The sequence below is a fragment of the Oncorhynchus keta genome, chromosome 7 (assembly GCF_023373465.1).
Source record: "Oncorhynchus keta strain PuntledgeMale-10-30-2019 chromosome 7, Oket_V2, whole genome shotgun sequence".
In the NCBI taxonomy this organism is placed as follows: domain Eukaryota; kingdom Metazoa; phylum Chordata; class Actinopteri; order Salmoniformes; family Salmonidae; genus Oncorhynchus; species Oncorhynchus keta.
Genome location: NC_068427.1, coordinates 8235360 through 8261285, shown reverse-complemented (window position 1 = coordinate 8261285; position 25926 = coordinate 8235360). Strand labels below are relative to the sequence as shown.

At 46.4% G+C, this 25926-nt stretch overlaps 1 protein-coding gene across 32 annotated transcripts in view; it reads right to left on the bottom strand.

The window, feature by feature from the left end:
• LOC118385920 (histone deacetylase 4) overlaps positions 1-25926 on the bottom strand; it is a 281140-nt gene that overhangs the window by 177829 nt on the left and 77385 nt on the right. The gene's annotated exons all lie outside the window — the stretch shown is intronic.

The following is a 25926-nucleotide window of genomic DNA, read 5'->3' as shown; positions in this document are numbered from 1 at the left end:
CTTTCCTGCATAAGGACAGAAACACACTTTCCCTACTCACACAGCTCAGTGGAGCTTATATACTGTATATAGAACTGCATAACAAGTCCATGGACTCACTATCACCAGACTGGTGGTGACACATACGCCTTCCCTGCTGGCTCAACAGCTGTCACAGCAGCTCTCCTAAACAAACCACTGTCCCCCTCGTTTCCTTCTCCTTCTCCTATATCCCTCCATCCATCCATCCATCCATCCACAATGACGGGTAAATCATTGTAAATTGACCCGAAAGCGTGAAAGTAAGTGCGAAGGGACGTGCGAAGGGACGTGTGATGCCAACGCATGGGCTGATCGAAAAGCAGTCTATTTCTGGGCGTACTAGTCTATTGAAAGGAAGGAAACACTCCCACTTGGAACCTAATTCCTCCTTCTATATCTCTCCGTCTCTCTCTCTCTCTCTCCTCGCTCTCCCACTACCACTGCTCCAGTCTCATGGCTTTGACTAGCCCATCAAACCACCTTAGCAGGAGGCCAACAGCCGGGGGTGAATCAAGTGAACAGGGAGCTAAATACAGAACTACTCTAGGAGTTTTAATGGGCTAGGGGGGGAATTGGGGCACAATGTTTACAAAGGTAGACATCCGGTGTGATTCTCTTGTCCCCCGAGCCGAAGCATCTAGAGTATATCAGCTTATGACATTTAGAAGTGTCTATGTGTACACAGACCCACAAACACGTGGCCTGTGTGGTTCAGCGGTTACAGGCACGGACCCCCGGACCCCCGGGACACGAGGTTGCTAGATTCGGGATGGGTTCTAATCCGGCTCACTAGCGCCCTTTCTTTTCAACACTTTACTTTAGCGACTGCACAAAAACAATATATACACAACGACAGAAACAATTGCGCATTCACATACAGGAACACGCACTGTAATTGCGTTGAGATGAGAGCAGAGCCTTAACAACATGTGGATAACAGTGGGAGATAGCCTGGCTATAATGGCTGGACAATGCACAAGTAGAGTAGGTACACACACACACACATACAGCTTTGTTTTTCTGGGTTGCACGGCGCTATTTTCAGCCCATCCAGACTGGGGTCATGATTAATACATGATGGAGGGCGAGGAGGGGGGATTAAACATTCATATCACACACACTCACGCTAAATTACTAATACACACACATCTCCAAACACACACACACACACACTCTCAGACAAATATAAACACACACACACACACACACACACACACACACACACACACACACACACACACACACACACACACACACACACACACACACACACACACACACACACACACACACACACACACACACACACTGCATGCCTTCCCCTCTGCTGAAAAAGAAGGATGGTGGGAAGACGAACGCAAAGAGAAAGAGGGAAGACAACAAAGAGATGGGGGTGTGTGTGTGTGTGTGTGTGTGTTGGCAGGGCTATTTTTGGAGGGGCTGGTGGAGCAGGCGGGCCGTGATGCCTGCGATGCCATAATGGCATTTTAATTAGCCAAGAGAGCAGAGAGGGGACGCGCCACGCATCACTAACCAGCAGCCAACGCCAGGGGACACAGGCAAATCAGGAAGCGCTCGCACACACACACACACACACACACACATATATGTTCTTGCATGCACGCCACACACACACACACAAACGTGACATGACACACTACTTTACGGTACTCAAGGTGTTCAAGTGACAAACTTCACTTCTGTCTCACTGCAAAAAGATGCATCTTATTGTGTGTGTGCGAAAGTGTGTTTGTCTGCCGCAAATATAAGTCCTAATGCAGTGTTGTTACAGAGAAGGATTAGACACATTTGGATGGCAGAGATGTAAGAATTGTCGATGGGTAGCATTTGTGTGTGTGTGTGTGTGTTAGTAGGGTGGTAGTGGCAGATGGCAGAAAGATGACACCAAAGCCTGATGGGCCGGAGGAGGACTGGCCCGTCTGTCTGTCTCTCTTTCTCACACACACACACACACACACACACACACACACACACACACACACACACACACACACACACACACACACACACACACACACACACACACACACACACACACACACACACACACACACACACACACACACACACACACACACACCCTCCCAAAGAAGCTCCTAATTGTAATCTAACTGCACTTCTGTTCCCCCAGTGCCTTCCATTCCCTTTGTGAGAATTTGTTACAACTACACCTTATGTGACCCAAAAGGGAGGGGGATGGAGAGAGAAAAAGAGGGAGAGAGGAAGGTACGACAAAGAGAATGAGAATGAAAGTGTGAGAGAGAAAACAGTAATAGACGAGAGAGAGAGAGAGAGAGAGAGAGAGAGCACATGAGAAATAGAGTCTGTGAGAGAGCGAGGGAGAGAGATATGTGCGTGCCACAAGGGGAAGCGAGGTGGCAGGGAGGAGGACGCGTTTTCTTTTCATTAAAGCGGTGGAGTGCATTTGAACCTTGACCCCTGACAGCCAGGGTAAGAAGAGAGGGCCGTGAGGGGGCAGGTGGCCGACAAACAGTACAGCCGGCTGAGAGCACATCATCTTCTCCACGGCAACCAGAGCAAACACAGGCCAGAGATACTGGTGTGTCCTTAGGAAGCCTCACACTCAACCTCTCTCTAATGAAATATCAAACAGAAGGCCTTCTGGGAACGGGGGGGGGAGAGAGAGAAAAGCCAAGAGGGTGAGATAGAGAGAGTGCCAGAACAACAAACAGAGGGGAGAGAGAGGTGGCGAAAGAGAGAAGAGAGAGAGAGAGAGGTGGCAAGAGAGAGAGAGAGAGAGAGAGAGAGAGAGAGAGAGAGAGAGGTGGCGAGAGAGAGAGAGAGAGAGGTGGCGAAAGAGCGAGAGCGAGAGAGGTGGCGAGAGAGAGAGAGAGAGAGAGAGAGAGAGAGAGAGAGAGAGAGAGAGAGAGAGAGAGGTGGCGAGAGAGAGAGAGAGAGAGAGAGAGAGAGAGAGAGAGAGAGAGAGAGAGGTGGAGAGAGAGAGAGAGAGAGGTGGCGAGAGAGAGAGAGAGAGAGAGAGAGAGAGAGAGAGAGAGAGAGAGAGAGAGAGAGAGAGAGAGAGAGACAGACAGACAGACAGAGACAGAGACAGAGACAGAGAGAGGTATAAATAGCCCCCTCCAGCCTTAGGATGGGACCCAGTGAACCGTGGAGAGGCTCATCACAACATGTTTAGAGCAGACAGCAGCCTTTCAAGAGAAAAGCTAAACTGAAACAAACACATACAAATCACACACACAAACACACACACACACTGTTTGGACCCTGCTAAGTATCTGATGGACAGATGGATTTCACTACTCAAAATAGAAAATAACGACCTATGTAAAGCTGAGCTGACCTGGAGCTCAGTCCTGCCTGGCAACCCAAATTCCTTGTTCCGGCCAAACGTTAACCACGCCGACGATCAGTTTCTTCTACGCAATGAGTCTGGATCTGAGTAACTCCCCGATAATTTCTAGAACGCAAACACATTCTAACCGTTCTGATTGGTCCCAGAACACATGTGGGTAAAGTGGCATGTAGAAATTCGTCATTGGCTTTGATACTCTTGATTGGGTAGAGATTATCCAAATCGCTGAAGACGTTGTTTTGTAAAACACCCCTCATTTTGACATCAACACAAATCAAATTGTATTTGTCACATGCGCCAAATACCGTGAAATGTTTAGCCCTTAACTTCTTGGTGACATGTGGGCAGTATTGAGTAGCTTGGATGAATAAAGTGCCCAGAGTAAACTGCCTGCTAATCTGTCCCAGATGCTAATATATGCATAGCATTAGTAGTATTGGATAGAAAACACTCTAAAGTTTCTAAAACTGTTTGAATGATGTCTGTGAGTATAACATAACTCATATGGCAGGCGAAAACCTGAGAAAAATCCAACCAGGAAGTGGGAAATCTGAGGTTTGTAGTTATCCAACTCTTTGACATTCCAATATACAGTGTAAATGGGGTCATATTGCACTAGATTAGAGGTCGACCGATTATGACTTTTCAACGCCGATACCAATTATTGGAGGACCAAAAAAAGCTGGTGCCAATTCATCGGCCAATTTTTTTAAACATTTATTTCGGCGCCGACAGAGATGACCGCCTCGCTTCGCGTTCCTAGGAAACTATGCAGTTTTTTTGTTTTTTTACGTGTTATTTCTTACATTGGTACCCCAGGTCATCTTAGGTTTCATTACATACAGTCGAGAAGAACTACTGAACATAAGGGCAGCGTCAACTCACCATCAGTACGACCAAGAATATGACTTTCGCGAAGCGGACCCTGTGTTCTGCCTTTCACCCAGGACAACGGAATGGATCCCAGCCGGCGACCCCAAAAAACGACTTCGAAAAAGGGGATAACGAAGCAGTCTTCTGGTCAGACTCCGGAGACGGGCACATCGTGCACCACTCCCTAGCATTCTCCTCGCCAATGTCCAGTCTCTTGACAACAAGGTTGATGAAATCAGAGCAAGGGTAGCATTCCAGAGGGAAATCAGAGACTGTAACGTTCTTTGCTTCACGGAAACATGGCTCACTGGAGAGACGCTATCGGAGACGGTGCAGCCAGCTGGTTTCTCCACGCATCGCGCCGACAGAAACAAACATCTTTCTGGTAAGAAGAGGGGAGGGGGCGTATGCTTTATGGTTAACGGGACGTGGTGTGGCCAAAACAACATACAGGAACTCAAGTCCTTCTGTTCACCTGATTTAAAATTCCTCACAATCAAATGTAGACTGCATTATCTACCAAGGGAAATCTCTTCGATTATAATCACAGCCGTATATATTCCCCCCCAAGCAGACACATCGATGGCTCTGAACGAACTTTATTTGACTCTTTGCAAACTGGAATCCATATATCCGGAGGCTGCATTCATTGTAGCTGGGGATTTTAACAAGGCTAATCTGAAAACAAGACTCCCTAAATTTTATCAGCATATCGATTGCGCAACCAGGGCTGGAAAAACCTTGGATCATTGCTATTCCAACTTCCGCGACGCATATAAGGCCCTTTCGGAAAAGCTGACCACGAATCCATTTTGTTGATCCCTGCCTACAGACAGAAACTAAAACAAGAAGCTCCCGCGCTGAGGTCTGTTCAACGCTGGTCCGACCAATCTGATTCCACACTCCAAGACTGCTTCCATCACGTGGACTGGGATATGTTCCGTATTGCGTCAGACGACAACATTGACGAATACGCTGATTCGGTGTGCGAGTTCATTAGAACGTGTTGAAGATGTCGTTCCCATAGCAACAATTAAAACATTCCCAAACCAGAAACCGTGGATTGATAGCAGCATTCGCGTGAAACTGAAAGCGCGAACCACTGCTTTTAATCAGGGCAAGGTGACTGGAAACATGACTGAATACTAACAGTGTAACTATTCCCTCCGCAAGGCAATCAAACAAGCTAAGCGTCAGTATAGAGACAAAGTAGAATCTCAATTCAACGGCTCAGACACAAGAGGTATGTGGCAGGGTCTACAGTCAATCACGGATTACAAAAAGAAAACCAGCACCGTCACGGACCAGGATGTCTTGCTCCCAGGCAGACTAAATAACTGTTTTGCCCGCTTTGAGGACAATACAGTGCCACTGACACTGCCCGCAACTAAAACTTGCGGACTCTCCTTCACTGCAGCCGACGTGAGGAAAACATTTAAACGTGTCAACCCTCGCAAGGCTGCAGGCCCAGACGGCATCCCCAGCCGCGCCCTCAGAGCATGCGCAGTCCAGCTGGCTGGTGTGTTTACGGACATATTCAATCAATCCCTATCCCAGCCTGTTGTTCCCACATGCTTCAAGAGGGCCACCATTGTTCCTGTTCCCAAGAAAGCTAAGGTAACTGAGCTAAACGGCTACCGCCCCGTAGCACTCACTTCCATCATCATGAAGTGCTTTGAGAGACAAGTCAAGGACCATATCACCTCCACCCTACCTGACACCCTAGACCCATTCCAATTTGCTTACCGCCCAAATAGGTCCACAGACGATGCAATCTCAACCACACTGCACACTGCCCTAACCCATCTGGACAAGAGGAATACCTATGTGAGAATGCTGTTCATCGACTACAGCTCGGCATTTAACACCATTGGGCCCTCCAAGCTCGTCATCAAGCTCAAGACCCTGGGTCTCAACCCCGCCCTGTGCAACTGGGTACTGGACTTCCTGACGGGCCGCCCCCAGGTGGTGAGGGTAGGCAACAACATCTCCACCCCGCTGATCCTCAAAACTGGGGCCCCACAAGGGTGCGTTCTGAGCTCTCCCCTGTACTCCCTGTTTACCCACGACTGCATGGCCACGCACGCCTCCAACTCAATCATCAAGTTTGCGGACGACACAACAGTGGTAGGCTTGATTACCAACAACGGCGAGACGGCCTACAGGGAGGAGGTGAGGGCCCTCAGAGTGTGGTGTCAGGAAAATAACCTCACCCTCAACGTCAACAAAACTAAGGAGATGATTGTGGACTTCAGGAAACAGCAGAGGGAACACCCCCCTATCCACATCGATGGAACAGTAGTGGAGAGGGTAGTAAGTTTTAAGTTCCTCTGCGTACACATCACAGACAAACTGAATTGGTCCACCCACACAGACAGCATCGTGAAGAAGGCGCAACAGCGCCTCTTCAACCTCAGGAGGCTGAAGAAATTCAGCTTGTCACCAAAAGCATTCACAAACTTCTACAGATGCACAATCGAGAGCATCCTGTCGGGCTGTATCACCGCCTGGTACGGCAACTGCTCCGCCCACAACCGTAAGGCTCTCCAGAGGGTAGTGAGGTCTGCACAACGCATCACCGGGGGCAAACTACCTGCCCTCCAGGACACCTACACCACCCGATGTCACAGGAAGGCCATAAAGATCATCAAGGACAGCAACCACCCGAGCCACTGCCTGTTCACCCCGCTATCATCCAGAAGGCGAGGTCAGTACAGGTGCATCAAAGCTGGGACCGAGAGACTGAAAAACAGCTTCTATCTCAAGGCCATCAGACTGTTAAACAGCCACCACTAACATTGAGTGGCTGCTGCCAACACACTGACTCAACTCCAGCCACTTTAATAATGGGAATTGATGGGAAATTATGTAAAATATATCACCAGCCACTTTAAACAATGCTACCTAATATAATGTTTACATACCCTACATTATTCATCTCATATGTATATGTATATACTGTACTCTATATCATCTACTGCATCCTTATGTAATACATGTATCACTAGCCACTTTAACTATGCCACTTTGTTTACATACTCATCTCATATGAATATACTGCACTCAATACCATCTACTGTATCTTGCCGATGCCGCTCTGTACCATCACTCATTCATATATCTTTATGTACATATTCTTTATCCCCTTACACTTGTGTCTATAAGGTAGTAGTTTTGGAATTGTTAGCTAGATTACTCGTTGGTTATTACATTTACATTTAAGTCATTTAGCAGACGCTCTTATCCAGAGCGACTTACAAATTGGTGCATTCACCTTATGACATCCAGTGGAACAGCCACTTTACAATAGTGCATCTAAATCTTTTAAGGGGGTGAGAAGGATTACTTTATCCTATCCTAGGTATTCCTTAAAGAGGTGGGATTTCAGGTGTCTCCGGAAGGTGGTGATTGACTCCGCTGTCCTGGCGTCGTGAGGGAGTTTGTTCCACCATTGGGGAGCCAGAGCAGCGAACAGTTTTGACTGGGCTGAGCGGGAACTGTACTTCCTCAGTGGTAGGGAGGCGAGCAGGCCAGAGGTGGATGAACGCAGTGCCCTTGTTTGGGTGTAGGGCCTGATCAGAGCCTGGAGGTACTGAGGTGCCGTTCCCCTCACAGCTCCGTAGGCAAGCACCATGGTCTTGTAGCGGATGCGAGCTTCAACTGGAAGCCAGTGGAGAGAGCGGAGGAGCGGGGTGACGTGAGAGAACTTGGGAAGGTTGAACACCAGACGGGCTGCGGCGTTCTGGATGAGTTGTAGGGGTTTAATGGCACAGGCAGGGAGCCCAGCCAACAGCGAGTTGCAGTAATCCAGACGGGAGATGACAAGTGCCTGGATTAGGACCTGCGCCGCTTCCTGTGTGAGGCAGGGTCGTACTCTGCGGATGTTGTAGAGCATGAACCTACAGGAACGGGCCACCACCTTGATGTTAGTTGAGAACGACAGGGTGTTGTCCAGGATCACGCCAAGGTTCTTAGCGCTCTGGGAGGAGGACACAATGGAGTTGTCAACCGTGATGGCGAGATCATGGAACGGGCAGTCCTTCCCCGGGAGGAAGAGCAGCTCCGTCTTGCCGAGGTTCAGCTTGAGGTGGTGATCCGTCATCCACACTGATATGTCTGCCAGACATGCAGAGATGCGATTCGCCACCTGGTCATCAGAATTACTACATTGTTGGAACTAGAAGCACAAGCATTTCGCTACACTCGCACTAACATCTGCTAACCATGTGTATGTGACAAATAACATTTGATTTGATTTAATGACAATTACAACAATACTAAATTAACACTTATTTTAACTTAAAATAATAAATCAATAAAATCAATTTAGCCTCAAATAAATAATGAAACATGTTCAATTTGGTTTAAATAATGCAAAAACAAAGTGTTGGAGAAGAAAGTAAAAGTGCAATATGTGCCATGTAAGAAAGCTAACGTTTCAGTTCCTTGCTCAGAACATGAGAACATATGAAAGCTGGTGGTTCCTTTTAACATGAGTCTTCAATATTCCCAGGTAAGAAGTTTTAGGTTGTAGTTATTATAGGAATTATAGGAGTATTTCCCTCTATACCATTTGTATTTCATATACCTTTGACTATTGTATGTTCTTATAGGCTCTTTAGTATTGCCAGTGTAACAGTATAGCTTCCGTCCCTCTCCTCGCTCCTCCCTGGGCTCGAACCAGGAACACAACGAAAACAGCCACCCTCGAAGCAGCGTTACCCATGCAGAGCAAGGGGAACAACCACTCCAAGTCTCAGAGCGAGTGATGTTTGAAACGCTATTAGCGCGCACCCCGCTAACTAGCTAGCCATTTCACATCGGTTACACCAGCCTCATCTCAAGAGTTGATAGGCTTGAAGTCATAAACAGCGCAATGCTTGACGCACATCGGCGCGACCTGAACGCGTGTTTGGATTTGTTCACCAAACGCCTGTCACGCCCTGGTCAAAGTATTTTGTGTTTATCTTCATGCATTTGGTCAGGCCAGGGTGTGGCATGCGGTTTTTGTATTGTGGTGTGTTTTGTCTTGGGGTTTTGGTGTTGGTATTGGGATTGTAGCTTTAGTGGGGTATCTAGCAAAGTCTATGGCTGTCTGGAGTGGTTCTCAATCAGAGGCAGGTGTTTATCGTTGTCTCTGATTGGGAACCATATTTAGGCAGCCATATTCTTTGAGTTTGTGGTGGGTGATTGTCCTTAGTGTCTTTGTTCCTGTCGCTGTGTTAGTTTGACAAGTATAGGCTGTTTCGGTTTTCGTTACGTTTATTGTTTTGTAGTGTTTGTGTTAATTCGTGTTTACGTTTGTTGATTAAACATGGATTGCAATCTACACGCTGCATTTTGGTCCGACTCTCCTTCACACCTAGAAAACCGTTACAGAATCACCCACCACAGGACCAAGCAGCGTGCCAACAGGCAGGAGCCACAGGAGAGGCAACAGAGGCAGCAGCAGGAGCAGCAGCAGCTGCAGTGGGAGAGGCTGCACTACCTGGAGAAATGGACATGGGAGGACGAACTGGACGGTAAAGGACCCTGGGCACAGCCTGGAGAATATCGCCGCCCCAAGGAAGAACTGGAGGCGGCGAAAGCTGAGAGGCACAGGTATGAGGAGGCAGCACGGCGTAGCGGATGGAAGCCCGAGAGTCAGCCCCAAAAATGTATTGGGAGGGGGCTCACAGGGAGTAGGGCTACGCTAGGTAGGAGACCTACGCTAACTTCCTGTGGTTACCGGGGGGCTAGGGAGACCGGGCAGGCACCGTGTTATGCAGTGGTGCGCACGGTGTCCCCAGTGCGGGTGCATAGCCCGGTGCGGTATATTCCAGCTCCGCGTATCGGCCGGGCTTGATTGTGCGTCGAGCCAAATGCCATGAAGCCGGCTCTACGCATCTGGTCCCCAGTGCGTCTCCTTGGGCCGGCTTACATGGCACCAGCCTTGCGCTCGGTGTCTCCGGTTCGCCTACATAGTCCAGTGCGGGCTATTCCACCTCGCCGCACTGGCAGGGCGACCGAGAGTATTCAACCAGGTAAGGTTGGGCAGGCTCGGTGCTCAAGAGCTCCAGTGCGCCTGCACGGTCCGGTCTATCCAGTACCACCTCCACACCCCAACCCTCCGGTAGCAGCTCCCCGCACCAGACTTCCTGTGCGTGTCCTCGGTTCAGTACCACCAGTGCCAGCACCACGCATCAGGCCTACAGTGCGCCTCGCCTCTCCTGTGCTGTCGGAGTCTCCCGCCTCTCCAGCGCTGTCGGAGTCTCCCGCCTGTTTAGCGCAGCCAGAGCCTTCCTCCTCTACAGCGCTGCTGGAGTCTCCCTCCTGTTCAGCGCAGCCAGAGCTGTCGGTCTGCATGGAGCAGCCAGAGCTGCCAGTCTACATGGAGCAGTCAGAGCTGTCAGTCTACATGGAGCAGTCAGAGCTGCCAGTCTGCATGGAGCAGCCAGAGCTTTCAGTCTGCATGGAGCAGCCAGAGCTGTCAGTCTGCAAGGTGCTGCCAGCCTGCATGGAGCAGCCAGAGCTGCCAGCCTGCATGGAGCAGTCAGAGCTGTCAGTCTGCATGGAGCAGTCAGAGCTGTCAGTCTGCATGAAGCAGCCAGAGCTGTCAGTCTGCATGAAGCAGCCAGAGCTGTCAGTCTGCAAGGAGCTGCCAGTCTGCATGGAGCTGCCAGTCTGGAAGGAGCTACCAGTCTGCAAGGAGCTGCCAGTCTGCAAGGAGCTGCCAGTCTGCACGGAGCCGCCAGAGCTGCTAGTCTGTAAGAAGCCGCCAGAGCTGTCAGCCTACATGGAGCAGCCAGAGCCGCCAGTCAGCGTGGAGCAGTCACGAGCCGCCAGTCAGCGTGGAGCAGCCAGATCTTTCAGTCTGCCAGGATCCGCCAGTCAGCCAGACTCTTCCAGATCTGCCAGTCAGCCAGACTCTTCCAGATCTGCCAGTCAACCAGACTCTTCCAGATCTGCCAGTCAACCAGACTCTTCCAGATCTGCCAGTCAACCAGACTCTTCCAGATCTGCCAGTCAACCAGACTCTTCCAGATCTGCCAGTCAACCAGAATCTTCCAGATCTGCCAGTCAACCAGACTCTTCCAGATCTGTCAGAACTGCCAGTCGGCCAGGATCTGCCAGTCAGCCAGGATCTGCCAGTCAGCCAGGATCTGCTGAGGCACCAGCCAGCCAGGATCTGGTAGATCTATCTACCTGCCTGAGCTTCCTCTCACTCCTGAGCTTCCTCTCACTCATGAGCTTCCTCTCACTCCTGAGCTTCCTCTCACTCCTGAGCTTCCTCTCACTCCCGAGCTTTCTCTCACTCCCGAGCTTCCCCTCAGTCCCGAGCTGCCTCAGTCCCGAGCTGTCCTTCAGTCCCGATCTGCTCCTCAGTCCATTGGGGTTCTGGGTGAGGACTACTAGGCCATGGTCGGCGGCGAGGGTGGACTATCCAGGGACGCGAGGAGAGGGGACTAAGACATTGACTGAGTGGGGTCCACGTCCCGCGCCGGAGCCGCCACCATGGACGGACGCCCACCCGGACCCTCCCTATTGTTTTGAGGTGCGTTCGGGAGTCCGCAACTTAGGGGGGGTTCTGTCACGCCCTGGTCGAAGTATTTTGTGTTTATCTTCATGTATTGGGTCAGGCCAGGGTGTGGCATGGGGTTTTTGTATTGTGGTGTGTTTTGTCTTGGGGTTTTGGTGTTGGTATTGGGATTGTAGCTTAGTGGGGTATCTAGCAAAGTCTATGGCTGTCTGGAGTGGTTCTCAATCAGAGGCAGGTGTTTATCGTTGTCTCTGATTGGGAACCATATTTAGGCAGCCATATTCTTTGAGTTTGTGGTGGGTGATTGTCCTTAGTGTCTTTGTTCCTGTCGCTGTGTTAGTTTGACAAGTATAGGCTGTTTCGGTTTTCGTTACGTTTATTGTTTTGTAGTGTTTGTGTTAATTCGTGTTTACGTTTGTTGATTAAACATGGATTGCAATCTACACGCTGCATTTTGGTCCAACTCTCCTTCACACCTAGAAAACCGTTACAACGCCCTAACAAAAGAAGCTATTTGGACATAAATGATGAACTTTATCAAACAAATCAAACGTTTATTGTGGAACTGGGATTACTGGGAGTGCATTCTGATGAAGATCTGTAAGTGAATATTTATAATGCTATTTCTGACTAATGTTGACTACACAATATGGGGGATATCTTTTTGGCTGCTTAGTTGTCTGAACGCTGTACTCAGATTATTGCGTGGTTTGCTTTTTGTTTGTTTGAAATCTGGTTGCAGTAAGGAGAAGTATATCTCTAATTCCATGTATAACAATTGTATTTTTATCAACATTTATGATGAGTATTTCTGTAAATTGATGTGGCTCTCTGCAAAATCACTGCATGTTTTAGAACTACTGAACTTAACGCACCAATGTAAAATTAGATTTTTTAAATATAAATATGCACTTTATCAAACAAAACATGCATGTATTGTGTAACATGAAGTCCTATGAGTGTCATCTGATGAAGATCATCAAAGGTTAGTTTTAGTAATTTTATCTCTATTTGTGCTTTTTGTGACTCCTCTCTTTAGCTGGAAAAAAGGCTGTGTTTTTCTGTGAGTTGGTGGTGACCTAACATAATCGTTTGTGGTGCTTTTACTGTAAAGCCTTTTTGAAATCAGACACTGTGGCTGGATTAACAAGAATTGTATCTTTAAAATGGTGTAAAATACTTGTATGCTTGAGGAATTTTAATTATGAGATGTTTGTTCTTTTGAATTTGGCGCCCTGCACTTTCACTGGCTGTTGGCGAGGTGGGACGCTACCGTCCCACATATCCCAGAGAGGTTTTAACCAACAATGCAGCTCAAGAATTGATTAAATAAAGTACAAAATAAATCGAATCCAAAAGTAACAAGAAAATTATGAGGCTATAAACAGGGTGTACCGGTACAGAGTCAATGTGCGTGGGTACAGGTTAGTCGAGGTCATTTGTAAAGTGTAAAGTGAAGATGCATAGATAATAAACAGAGAGTAGCAGCAGTGTAAAAACACTGGGAGAGTCAATGTAAATACTCCAGTATATCCCCGGGAACACAAACAACTTAAATGATCGTATGTAGCTCACGATAGAGCAGTGGAAGAATTCAGCTTGAGTTGTCAGGCAAGTCCCATATATTTCAAATGTCTGTCTGGTCAATTTTGTGTACTGTGAGGGCTATCTAATGGACAGAAAATGTCAACCTGAGTTTTAAATGTCACGATTCCACATAGTAGTAAGGTTATTGTAACCACTCGGTTGGCAAAGAGCTAACTTGTCTCGAACAAGCATGTAAGAAAAGGACAATTGTGTATAATACAATGGTAGGTAAAGTAACCGTTGCGACTATGAACCATGGACAGTAAGGATTTAGTGGAAAAGACGGATTCTGTGATGTTCCAACTGCATACGAGGTGAGGCATGTTGACAATCAGCCACTCAATGGAGCAATCAGCCAACACAAACCAGGTCAGCTTCTGGCTGAGTGGACAGATCTTCATCTTGAAGGGACAGAGCCTGAAGACTCCAATTGCCCCCTTGAGACGGCAAATTACAAGCAAATAAATGAAGGTGGAGACGGCCGTATGTGTGTGTTGCGTTGTGTCAGAGAGCCCATAAAAGGGAGCTAGTGGCGGGACCCTGAGCGGTCACCTTGATCAATAAATAGCCATAGTCCTGAGGCTTGACTCACAGGGAAGTGGTAGAGGATGGATGCATTAGCTGAATAAACATGGATGTGCTCCATATGGTCAGTGAGGGGTGTCTGTGCCAAGTTGACCACACTGACAGGACACAGGCTGGTCAGGCAGGAAGTAGAGGTGTGGGGGGGGGCTCTCCTGCCAGGCGAGACCACCCCACTGGGCACACAGCCGGTGTAGCTCAAGTGGAGCCCCCCGATCCAACACACACAGACAGAGACACATGCACACACAAACATGCATGTGTGAAAGTACAGGTTGTGCGCACACACAAACACACACATACATACACACACACACACACACTAACCCACCCACACATAACCTCAACACTCCAACAGCTCACACTTACATGTGATAGACCACTGAACAGAAGCCAAGCTGCCCCTCTCCTCCTCCCGCCCTCTCCTCTTCCCTCCCTCTCCTCCCTCCCAGCCTCAACCGGCCTCTACTGTGTAACCTACACACGGGGGCCAAGCTGTCTTCCCAGTGCAGACCAGACTGGACAACCCAGCCATGATGGCTGGCCTGCCAGCCAGACCAATCTACACACAGTAACCAAAACTCAGGCACCGGACAGGTGTAATCAATATGATGATAGCGCCGCCCTGTCTTCCATTCATATTGCTGCTAGGTGGTTTAGATTAAGAATCAGCACACCCAGCCTCACTACATCTCAGGATGTTCATCACTGCTCCCCTCTAAGATGGGAGGGGAACATAGGCTAGGAGGAGAGGAGCTACTCAATCCCCCTGCATGATCCTAACCACCCCTCTCCCCCCAGAAGCCCCATAACATACCCTGCCTTTTGAACGTACAGTGAGTAGATACTCAATATGGAGTAGCGGCAGAAGGCTTGTCTCCACAAAACTCAAGAAGGGCGCCCATCAAAAAGGATCATGGGATGGTGGGGCATCTTTAAAGCACCCTGTCGAGGACACTTGAGGACTTAATGGGCTATTAGGAGGGTAGGGGTGTTCTGTTGGTTGGGAGGCTGAGGAGAAGGCTCATCTAGCAGGCATCCATCAGCCTCTAGGGAGGGCTAGCATTAGCATGGGATAACGGAGAGGGGAGACGGTGAGAGGGCGCAGAGTGTGGGTAGAAGGGGAGGGGGCTGAGGAGAATAGAATCCCATGTTAACAGTAAACCTTGGACAAGGACACTAACACACGTCTCTAGGATGACTTCTCCTAGCTACAGAACTTCTCTCTCTCTCTCTCTCTCTCTCGCTCTCTCCTCTCCCTCAGAAAGAGGGGACCAGAGATCACTGAATGAAAAGAAATTAACACGACCACTGTGGTTACAAAGCACTTTGCACTGTAAAGCTAAAGGTACCTCCTTTTGCAGATGATAACCTATATTTAAAACAAGCAGCCCTATCTTTCTAAAACTGTGGTCGGATGACAGTGTGTGGGTGTGATTTCCTGACACGTAACATCATGCAGAAGTGACGCTTCTGAAAGGCATTTTTCGTCACACTCCACTCCCGGCACAGTCTAAGGGAGAATAGCATACCTCTAACATGCTGCAAATAATCTATTCTGTATATTAACACATGCAAAAATGTACCGACATATGTAGACACACACACACAGACAAACACACATCTACACACACAGGTGTTAGCTCTGTGTGTGTGTGTGTGTGTGTGTGTGTGTGTGTGTGTGTGTGTGTGTGTGTGTGTGTGTGTGTGTGTGTGTGTGGTGAGTGAGTGAGTGAGTGAGTGAGTGAGTGAGTGGTGAGTGAGTGGTGAGTGAGTGAGTGAGTGAGTGAGTGAGTGAGTGAGTGCGTGCATGCATGCAGTGAATCATGTCTGTAGGCAGGTTCACGTCGGTGAGACAAACAGAAAGTGTGAGTCACTGCCTCTGTTCCCTGGGTGAACACGCCTTTCAGCTGGTTAAAACACACACCAATCCTCCTCTCAGTCAGCGCTCGATGACACACACACTTTACATTCACAAGAATATTGTACATTCACAACTAGTTTGAACTAGCATTTATAGATATATTTCTTAGGGATGGGACTCATGTTAGATGAAAAGGCATGAGCAGTCAAAACAGAAAGGAACTCAATCATAAGGGTGTAAAGGTAGAACAAGAACACTGTTCAGTTCCGTGTGTGTGTGCGTGTGCGTGTGCGTGTGTGTGTGTGTGTGTGTGTGTGTGTGTGTGTGTGTGTGTCTCTAATCTACATACATTTATCAGGAAAGGTTCCACCATCTGGTATCCAAGCAGAGTTCTGATTAAAAGACATCCACTACTTAGCCCTTGTCCCCCCAGACAATCAACAGTGGGATCGTACTTTCCAGGCATATACACATGTACCAGTTACTAATCACCAATACCACCCTTCACCACACGCAGATGTGCAAACACATTAAATTCTCATGCATCTTTCACACTGCGCATACCACACAGACACACACCTCTTACATACATGAAGAGGTGTGTGAATAGCTTTATTGAAATGACCAACAAGTTCACACACACACACACGCACACGCACACACACACACACACACACACACACACACACACACACACACACACACACACACACGTCACTTTGGAATAACACTACCAACAGTTACTCTAGGCTCTGGGTTTAGACACAGTCTGTGGCTGTCTCTCTGTCTCGACTGTGATGGACCAAGTGGGGGGACAACAACTCTGCAACACGGCAACCCACAGTCCCAGGTGTTCAGGGAAGAAGAGAGAGACTCGCGCCCCAGATCCTCCAAGAATAGCTTTGCATGCCGTGCCATGGTGCCCAGCCAGGAGGCAGAGCACAAACAACTGGCCGCCAAGCCGTCTGGATTAAACAACATGCCCTTAGCCTGGCACTCCCTGATACCCCAGGGCTGACTGGCTTTTGTTCCTCTTTTAACCCTCGACCATATGCACCCCGCATTGCTACCGTACAGAGCACTGAGGATATGGTGGGTTATGCTGAGTATGGATGAGATGCTAAATGCAAATCCTATACTTACAGTAAAGAGACAGTGTTCAGTGAAACAATACAGCCTTAGCTTCACTAGAGTGTTCAAGTGAATATCTGCAAGCCATTCCTAGCGCCGACACAGAGGCTTCTGCAAATCCCTGGGTACCACCCAGTCTCTACTAATCCAACCTCCCAAGCACCACGCCAATCCAACGCACGTTGGACAGGGCTTGGGGAGAGCACCCTGAGCTTGACTTTGTTTCGAGATGGCCCTCGCTACCATTTCAGCTCCCAATCACTTCCTGACAGACTTCCTAAGAAGGGAATATCCGAGGGTGTTCCACAGAGTTCCTATGTTCCCCACTGTGGCACACTTTTGCCACTGCTACAGTACCTGTAGAGGGTTGTTGCTGTGGCCTTGAAAATCAGAGTTCAGTTGGAGTTCAGTTGGAGTACTTTTGTTACTTTGAATGCTCTATTCAGAGCAACTTCAAATGGGGTCATCTTACTGCAGCAAATACTATTCATAAAGCCAGGTGTTGCATACAGATTGGACTACAGTATGTATTAATACTCAACAGTGAACATACCGGCATCAAAGATTGACAGTGTTCTGATTCTCCTGAAGTGTGCACTTGTTCACTCGCCTTTACACCAGTCCATTCCTTTTCAATCAATGAGGTATAGTGTACAAGTGCACACTTTGGGAGAAGGGTAGCCATTGACTTTACTCCAGAAGCAGACTAGAATCCAACAAAAACCTCTCATTACACATCCCCTTGTTAGATCTACTCTTGTACTTTTGACAAAATAAGCTTGGAAAGAGGATACGATTACAAACAAATGTAAACTTTAGTATGGCCACCTTATCAGCTGCCTCCAAAAACGATGTGGCCCAGTTGTGTTTCAATTTGACAGATTGTGACGCAATCCACTTTCCATGCAAAATCCGCCAACATTTCAAAACGCTCCATCTTCGGATTTCAAGGCCCTAGCTAATAGCAGGAGAGGGGGATTCCAGGCACAGCAACAAGTCCAAAGGGTATGAGAAGGAACCGAAATAGGCCTGCCGTCTCCACTTTATCTTGCACTGCTGCTTCCATAGGCCAGATATGATCAGGAAAGTGTGGGTGAAAAAGAGGGTCTGGAGGAGAAGAGAGGAGGAGAGGTGAAGAGAGGACAGGAGAGCAGAGCAGAGAGTGGCTAAAAGAGGAGAGAGATTGCCAGGCCAGAAAACGCACCTTTGGAGCACGCCACGCAAGCTGGAGCATTTTTCAATAACCCAGGACATTCCAAGTAATTAGCCAAGAATTTCTTACATGTGGCTCCCTCTGACGTCAATCATGTACTTTCCAAGATCTCCCTTCTTTTTTTTGTGTTTTGCAAATGGCGTTGCGTAACGCTGCTTTTGTGAGCGGCTCTTGGCATGGGTGTTACATTTGGTTCAGGGGGGTGGGCCATGGAAGGAGCTCCCACAGTGGGGGGTGGGTGGTGGGGGCACACTGACCTCAATCTAACTGACCATTTCATTTAAGAGGCTGGTGTGTGTGTGTGTGTGTGTGTGTGTGTGTGTGTGTGTGTGTGTGTGTGTGTGTGTGTGTGTGTGTGTGTGTGTGTGTGTGTGTGTGTGTGTGTGTGTGTGTGTGTGTGTGTGTGTGTAGACTCTTGGTGGGTCACTGTAACATGAGAGATACTGTACATGACATGCCCAAACATACATCCTCTGTGAAATTCATAACAAGCTCTTATTCTTGAGGAATTCGGTAATAACAAATAACTCGGCACAAACACAACGGAAGTTACAGAGGATCAAATAGATCCCCATTGAACATTCAGACTGTGTCATGCCATTGACCTACAGTGTGAGTCTCGGGAGTTTTGACAATCTGGCAATCTCTCTACAGCTCCAAAATACATGCATATAGGTTCCACTTTCAGAGGTACATCTTTTACAGTTAGGAGACATGTCTGTTTTCATTCTATGGAGTCTCAAAGGAGTATAATAACATTTGTATATCATTTTTACATTAGTAGAGGAGCAGTATACCCTGTCGCAAACCTCCGCCCATAACTCATCACTGATAGTCAGACCAAGGTCCTTTTCCCAGATTATTTCAAAAGGAGTAAAGGAGGAGCCTCCTTTCTCAGAAAGGAGTCTACAGATGTAAGATATTTTGCCTTTAATGGATTGTGCTATGACAAGAAGGGTTTCAACTTCATTCAACTGAGTTCTAAACCTACTCTTGGAAGTAAATGAGGAAATGACATGTCTAGTTTGAAGATCTTTTTTATAAAAACGGGATCTTGGCACATTCAATTCACTGCAGAGCTCTTGAAAGGATTTCAGTGTAGTGGTTTTCTGATGAAATAGGTCTGAAAAGGTCCTGATTCCTAGAGTATGCCAAAGATTAAAGTTGGCATCCCTCAGGGCTTTTGGCAAGTCTGGGTTGCCTACTATAGGTGAGTGAGAACATATTTGGGAGGAAATGCCCAGGTATTTCTTACAGTCCCTCCACGCTAGTAGGGTGCTGTACATCACAAAGGTTTTGGCTATGTTGCCCACTTCACTAAAGTTATAAATGAATATAATTGAGCTTAGGGGCAATGAACCACAGGATTGGGCTTCTATCTGTATTCATGTTGACTCTTGTCTGTTTGTGATCCATGTTAGCATGTTGCGGATTTGGGCAGACCAATTGAAGGGAGGGAAGGGCAAGACCACCCTTAGATTCAGGTTTCGATAGAGTGGAGAACTTGATCCTATGTTTTTTATTGCCCCATATAAATTTGTTGATTCTTTGGTTGGTTGTTTTGAAAAAGGAAACTGGGAGATAGCATGGGAGCATCTGAAATAAATAGTTCAGTCGAGGGAGGATGTTCATACGGATGACATTAATTCTTCCTACTAAGCTAATTGGGAGGGAGATCCAGGTTTGGAGATCATTCTTGATTCGATCCAGGAGTGGGAGATAATTTTCCTTGAAAAGGCTATTCAGATCTGGTGTTATGAAGATCCCAAGGTATTAAAGCCCCTGTGTCTTCCATTGGAAATGACATAGTGTCTTCATAGAGCTGGTGAGTGTAATATTGAGAGGGCAGACTCTAGATTTGTTGAAATTGATCTTATAACCTGAAAACTTGCCAAACTAAGCAATTGTGTCTAAAATGGGAGGGAGAGATTTCTCAGGGTTGGATATGTAGAGCAAGACATCATCAGCGTAAAGCGTAATCTTGTGCTGCAGGCCGCCTGCAGAGATACCCATAATACTTGAATTGCTCCTCTGCCAGAGGCTCCGCCCCCAACAAGTAGAGCAGGGGGGATAGCGAGCCCCCCTGTCTTGTGCCCCGTTCCAGAGGGAATCTGTCAGAGTTCAGTCCGTTAGTAGTCATCATGGCATTTGGATGAGAGTATATTGATTTGATCCATTTAACTTCTCGTGACTCTCAAACCCGCATGCGGGAGCGTAACCATAGCCTCAAACTAATTAGCATAATGCAGCAGACATAAATCTTCCTATTCATGAAAATCACAAATGAAATATATTGAGACACAGCTTAGCCTTTTGTTAATCACACTGTCATCTCAGATTTTCAAAATATGCTTTACAGCCAACGCTTGACAAGCATTTGTGTAAGTTTATCATGGCATAATGCTATGGCTAGGCTCTGCTACCAGCAGGCAACATTTTCACAAAAATAAGAAAAGCAATCAAATTAAATAATTTACCTTTGAAGAACTTCGGATGTTTTCACTCAAATCCAGTTAGATAGCAAATGTTCCTTTTTTCCAAAAATATTATTTTTGTAGTTGAAATAGCTCCGTTTGTTCTTCACGTTTGGCTGAGAAATCGACCGGAAAATGCAGTCACTACAACGCCAAACTTTTTTCAAAATTAGCTCCATAATATCGACAGAAACATGGCAAACGTTGTTTAGAATCAATCCTCAAGGTGTTTTTCACATAACAATTCGATAATATATCCGTAGGGACAATTGGTTTCTCATAAGAAGCGATTGGAAAAATGGCTACTTGTGTACTTTACGCAAGATTTTCTGCGGGAGCCATCATGTGACCACTTGCTAAATGTGGTCCCTTACAACTATTCTTCAACATAAATGCGTAAAAAGAAGTAACAATGCTGTAGACACCTTGGGGAATACGTAGAAAACGTAAGCTCATTCGTAGCTCATTCACAGCCATATAAGGAGTCATTGGCATGAGGCGGTTTTAAAAAATGCGGCACTCCCTGATTTTTATCTGGGTTTCGCCTGTAACATCAGTTATGTTGCACTCACAGACAATATCTTTGCAGTTTTGGAAACGTCAGAGTGTTTTCTATCCAAAGATGTCAATTATATGCATAGTCGAGCATCTTGTCGTGACAAAATATCCTGTTTAAAACGAGAATGTTTTTTATCCAAAAATGAAAATACTGCCCCCTAGTTATAAAAGGTTAATAAAATTTGGGCCCATATTGAACTTTTCTAAGACTGAAAACGGAAAGCTCCTCTCCATTCTGTCAAACGCCTTCTCAGCATCCAGTGAAGCCAGCAGGACAGGGGTCTTCTGTGCGTTTACTTGATCAATAATATCAAAAAGACTGTGAATGTTATCAGAAGAGTATCTGTCACTAATAAATCCAGTTTGGTCTGCTTTTATTATTTTGGGAAGAAGAGTATTTAGTCTTTTGGCGAGTAATTTGGTCATTATTTTGTAGTCGAAATTCAACAAGCTTATGGGCCGGAAGGACGAGCGGGATAGAGGGTCCTTGTCTTTTTTGAGCATAACTGTAATGCGAGCTGTGTGCATTGAGTCTGGGAGAATCCTCCAGCATTGGCATGAAGATAGGGCTGAGCTGGGGCCAAAAAGCTTTGTAGAACTCTCTGGGGAATCCATCTGGGCCTGGGGACTTATGAGGTGTGGAGGGGGAGTTGAGATCTTCTTGGTCGGTCTCTGATAGTTTAGGTAAAGAGATTCCCTCTACGGAAGAATGGAGTTCTGCCTCCGTGTGTTTTCTCTCAGAGGTATATACGTAGTTTTCAGTAAAAATCATGAAAAGTTCAATTGATATTTTTTGGGTCATATGTGACCTCGTCCTCTGCTATTCAGATAGCCATGATTGTACACTCTGACTGCTCTTTTTTAAATTGGTAAGCAAGCAATCTACTAGGCCTATTGCTATACTCATGGTATTTCTGTTTAGTAAAGAAAACTTATTTTTTTTAATTCCCGAGTGTAGTCCAAATTCAGTTTGGCTTTGGCTGCTTTAAGTTGACTCCAGAAGGTAGGGATTGTTTATGTACTTTTTCACAGCATTCCAGCTCCCTCTCGAGATCCAGCCTGTTTGCTTCCATTGCTTTTTTCTTAGAGGAAGCATATGCAATTAGATGACCTCTTAGGGTGGCTTTAGCAGCGTCCCACATTGTGGCCGGAGAAACAGGAGAATCTTTATTGTCTTGTGTGTAGTTGTCTATCCATGTAGTTACCAATGTATGGAACACGTCATTTGATAGCATGGAGGTGTTGAATTTCCAGCTCTTTGACCTCGGGATGTTTTTACAGAGGTCAAAGCGGAGGTGGACAAAGGCGTGATCTGAAAGTGCTATGGGTCCCATTGTACACGTGGCTGAATTTACGAAAATCTTTGGGATAAAAATGTAATCTATACGGGAGTAGGTGTTATGGACATTAGAGTAGTATGTATAGTCCATAGATGAGCTATTAGTCTCTCTCCAGATATCTATCAGTCCCATCTCTTTAGTAAGAGAGTTCAACATCTTTGCAGATCTAGGATTTGTGGTGGGGACTTGAGATGATTTGTCTAGGGTTGGGTTAAGGAAGGGTACAATTAAAATCTCCGGCCACCGCGCCAAAGAAAACACAATGCTTATTGAACAGGGTTATCTTTTTTGACATGAAAGCAGTGTGTGAGGGGCGTATATATTTAAGATAGTAATTGGTTGACCATAGTGACCCAGTTATCAAAATAAATCTCCCTTCCGGATCAGATGTGTTTTTGTCAGTTATGAATGGAACATTCTTATCGATAAGTATGGCTGTACCTCTACTGTTTGATTTGAAATATGAGAAATACACCTGTCCCACCCAAGCTCTGCGGAGTTTGGCATGTTCGGCATCACAGAGGTGTGTCTCTTGTAATAGAGAGCACATCGTATCTTTTTCCGTTTTATTGCATGACCTAGACCTTGGCAGTTCCATGTCAATAGATTTAAGGTACTAGTCATCGTCATCGAGCAGTAATCGAGCTTTAGTGCAAGTCATCTCTGGGTAAAAGTGGATAATAGTTACAGCTGCGTTCACATAAAAGGAAAATAAATGGTGTACATAAAATAGCAATCTCTGAACACCCCAGCCGAGTTCTCAAACAACTCGACACATCCCGTTGGATCTATTACCCCCCCACTCAGTCTCAATTCTGTGTTCCTAAAAAAAAAGTAGAAAAAAAACTCCCCACCCATGAAATGCCTCATCCTCTCCTCTCCGCCCCGCATTGAGTAAATGACAACGTAGCCCCCGTCTAGACCACATTAAAAGAGGGAGAAAATAAAATCAATAGCACAGCCTACATAAACCTCCCCCAAGGAACATAGGGAACCACAAGTAATAATAGCAACAAAAAAAGAGGGAAATAAAAGTAGGTTGAAACATTAGTAGGCCTAGGTTAGGCTATAGAGCCTATCCCACTCAGCTAAAGGAAAATAAATATAGATTGGAGGGCTCTAATAACATTTAGCGGGGCGGGTGGGTCTTTGGATATCGGCTATATGTTGTCTTACCTCCTTTAGTAATAGCATTAGTCAGTTTCTCATTGACCAGGATTGTCTTTCAAAAAATGTTTTGCATCTTCGGGAGTTTTGAAGTGTCGCAGGGCTCCTTGGTGAAGATTCCTGAGCTCGTTTGGGTATTTGAATCCCCTGAAGATGCCTCGGTCAATGGAGTATTTCTTCACCTCGTCAAACTCTCTGCGCTTTCGGCGTATTCCAGCTGACAGGTCCTGGTGTAAAGTGAGTTTGGCGTTTCCCACTGTGATGGTGTTGATTTTCGCTGCCTGCAGGACTCGTTCCTTGTCGGTGAATCTCAGGAAACGTATGGTGATTGGGCGCGGTGGTTGTCTGGCTGCTGGTGGGGGCCTCAGTGCTCTGTGAGCTCTCTCAAGTTCTATGGGCCTGTCGGTGGACAGGTGGAGCCACTCGGGAAGTTTGTCTTGCAGGTAGCGGATCAGTGGCATGTTTCCATCTTCTTTTTCGCCCAGATTTAATAGAACACAATTATTCCTTCGCCCCCTGTTTTCCAGGTCCTCTGTTTTCGAGGCAGATGGATTCGCCCATCTGCCTCGTCCAGGTGCCAGGCGTTTATGGTTATCCTGTTGTTTATGTCAGGCAAAGCGTTTTCCAGGATTGTCACCTTGCCCCCTATCGCACTGAGCTGAGAGTTAATGGCAACAGGGCCTCTTGCTCCTGGCTAATGGCGCTAGCTTTTTCTGAAGCTAGATTCTTCTTGGAGGTTTTTTCCGTCGCTAATGCTCGAGTCCAGGTAAAAATGTCACCTGTTGTCACGACTTCTGCCGAAGTCGTTGCCTCTTCTTGTTCGGGCGGTGCTCTGCGTTTGACGTCACCGGTCTTCTAGCCATCATTGATCCTTTTTTCATTTTCCATTGGTTTTGTCTTGTCTTCCCACACACCTGTTTTCAATCCCATTCATTACCTGTTGTGTATTTAACCCTCTGTTTCCCCTCATGTCTTTGTCAGAGATTGATTTGTTGTCAGTGTAGTGTTATTGTTTGTGTAGGTGCGCGTCGGGTCTTCGTACCCATGTTTTGTTTGTTTGTACATTTATTGTTATGGAGCATACTTGTGGAACTTTATTAAAAGATTCCATATTTACACTCCATTTGACTCTCCTGCGCCTGACTTCCCTGCCACCTATTACACCTATGCATGACACCTGTAGTGTTGTCTTTTGTAGCCGCCATGACTTTTTTACTGAAGCTAAAGGAGTTTAAACTTGAAGTGGAGGTCAGATAAAGAATTGGAAAGTACTTGTGCGGAGCTCTTAGTTCACGCGGCCATCTCGTTCAAGGGTCACGTGATCCCCGACTACATGCTTTCTGGTAAGTTTTGATTACAATACTGGGTGGGGTGAATATATTTTATATGACATACAATCTTTTTTGATAACAAGTAAATGGTAGCCTATAGCAAAGTGTGTTTAAATCATTTCTAACTTGTTATTTTCTGCTAGTTAGTTTTTGCTACCATGTGGGTTTGAGCTTGCTAACTGAGGAGTGCTAATTCACCTGTTTCCATTCATGTTTAATTTTAAAACATTTATCTTACAAAGGAGTTGTTTAATCTAACTGCATACCTATTTATCTGTACATGGAATTGTATTATTTATTTTTTTACATATTTATTTCTAATCTTTACAGGAAAATGCCACAGGCACTATCTGATGTGTGGAGACGTTTCACTGCAGCTAATATAGAAGGAAAGCTGTGTACATTTGCAAATACCGTGCAAAATCATGTGAAGAATGCAACAAAGATGCAGAATCATCTGGCCAAGTGCATAAAGTTCCCTCATTGCTCACACCAATCAACCTCTGACAAAAGTCCCTCTGCTTATATTCGAGGTGAAAATGATGAATCAGACATCTTATCGATAGCAACAGCTCATGGTCCTCCTGGAATCAGAAGTTTTTTTTTACTCAATGGAGGAACGTAGTCAGAGAAGTGCTGATGAATATCTTGCTCAAGCTTTGTATGCAACTGGTTCAGCTCTGATGCTCACAGGCAATATGTATTGGAAGAGATGTCTGAATGTTCTTCGCCCAGCATACACCCCCTCCAACCAGGCATGCTTTAGCTACTCATTTGCTGGATGCAGAGTTCAACAGAGTTCAAGTGATGGTCAAACAAATCATAGAGAAAGCAGACTGTATTGCAATCATCACTGATGGGTGGTTGAATGTTCGTGGGTAAGGAATAATTAACTACATCATCTCCACCCC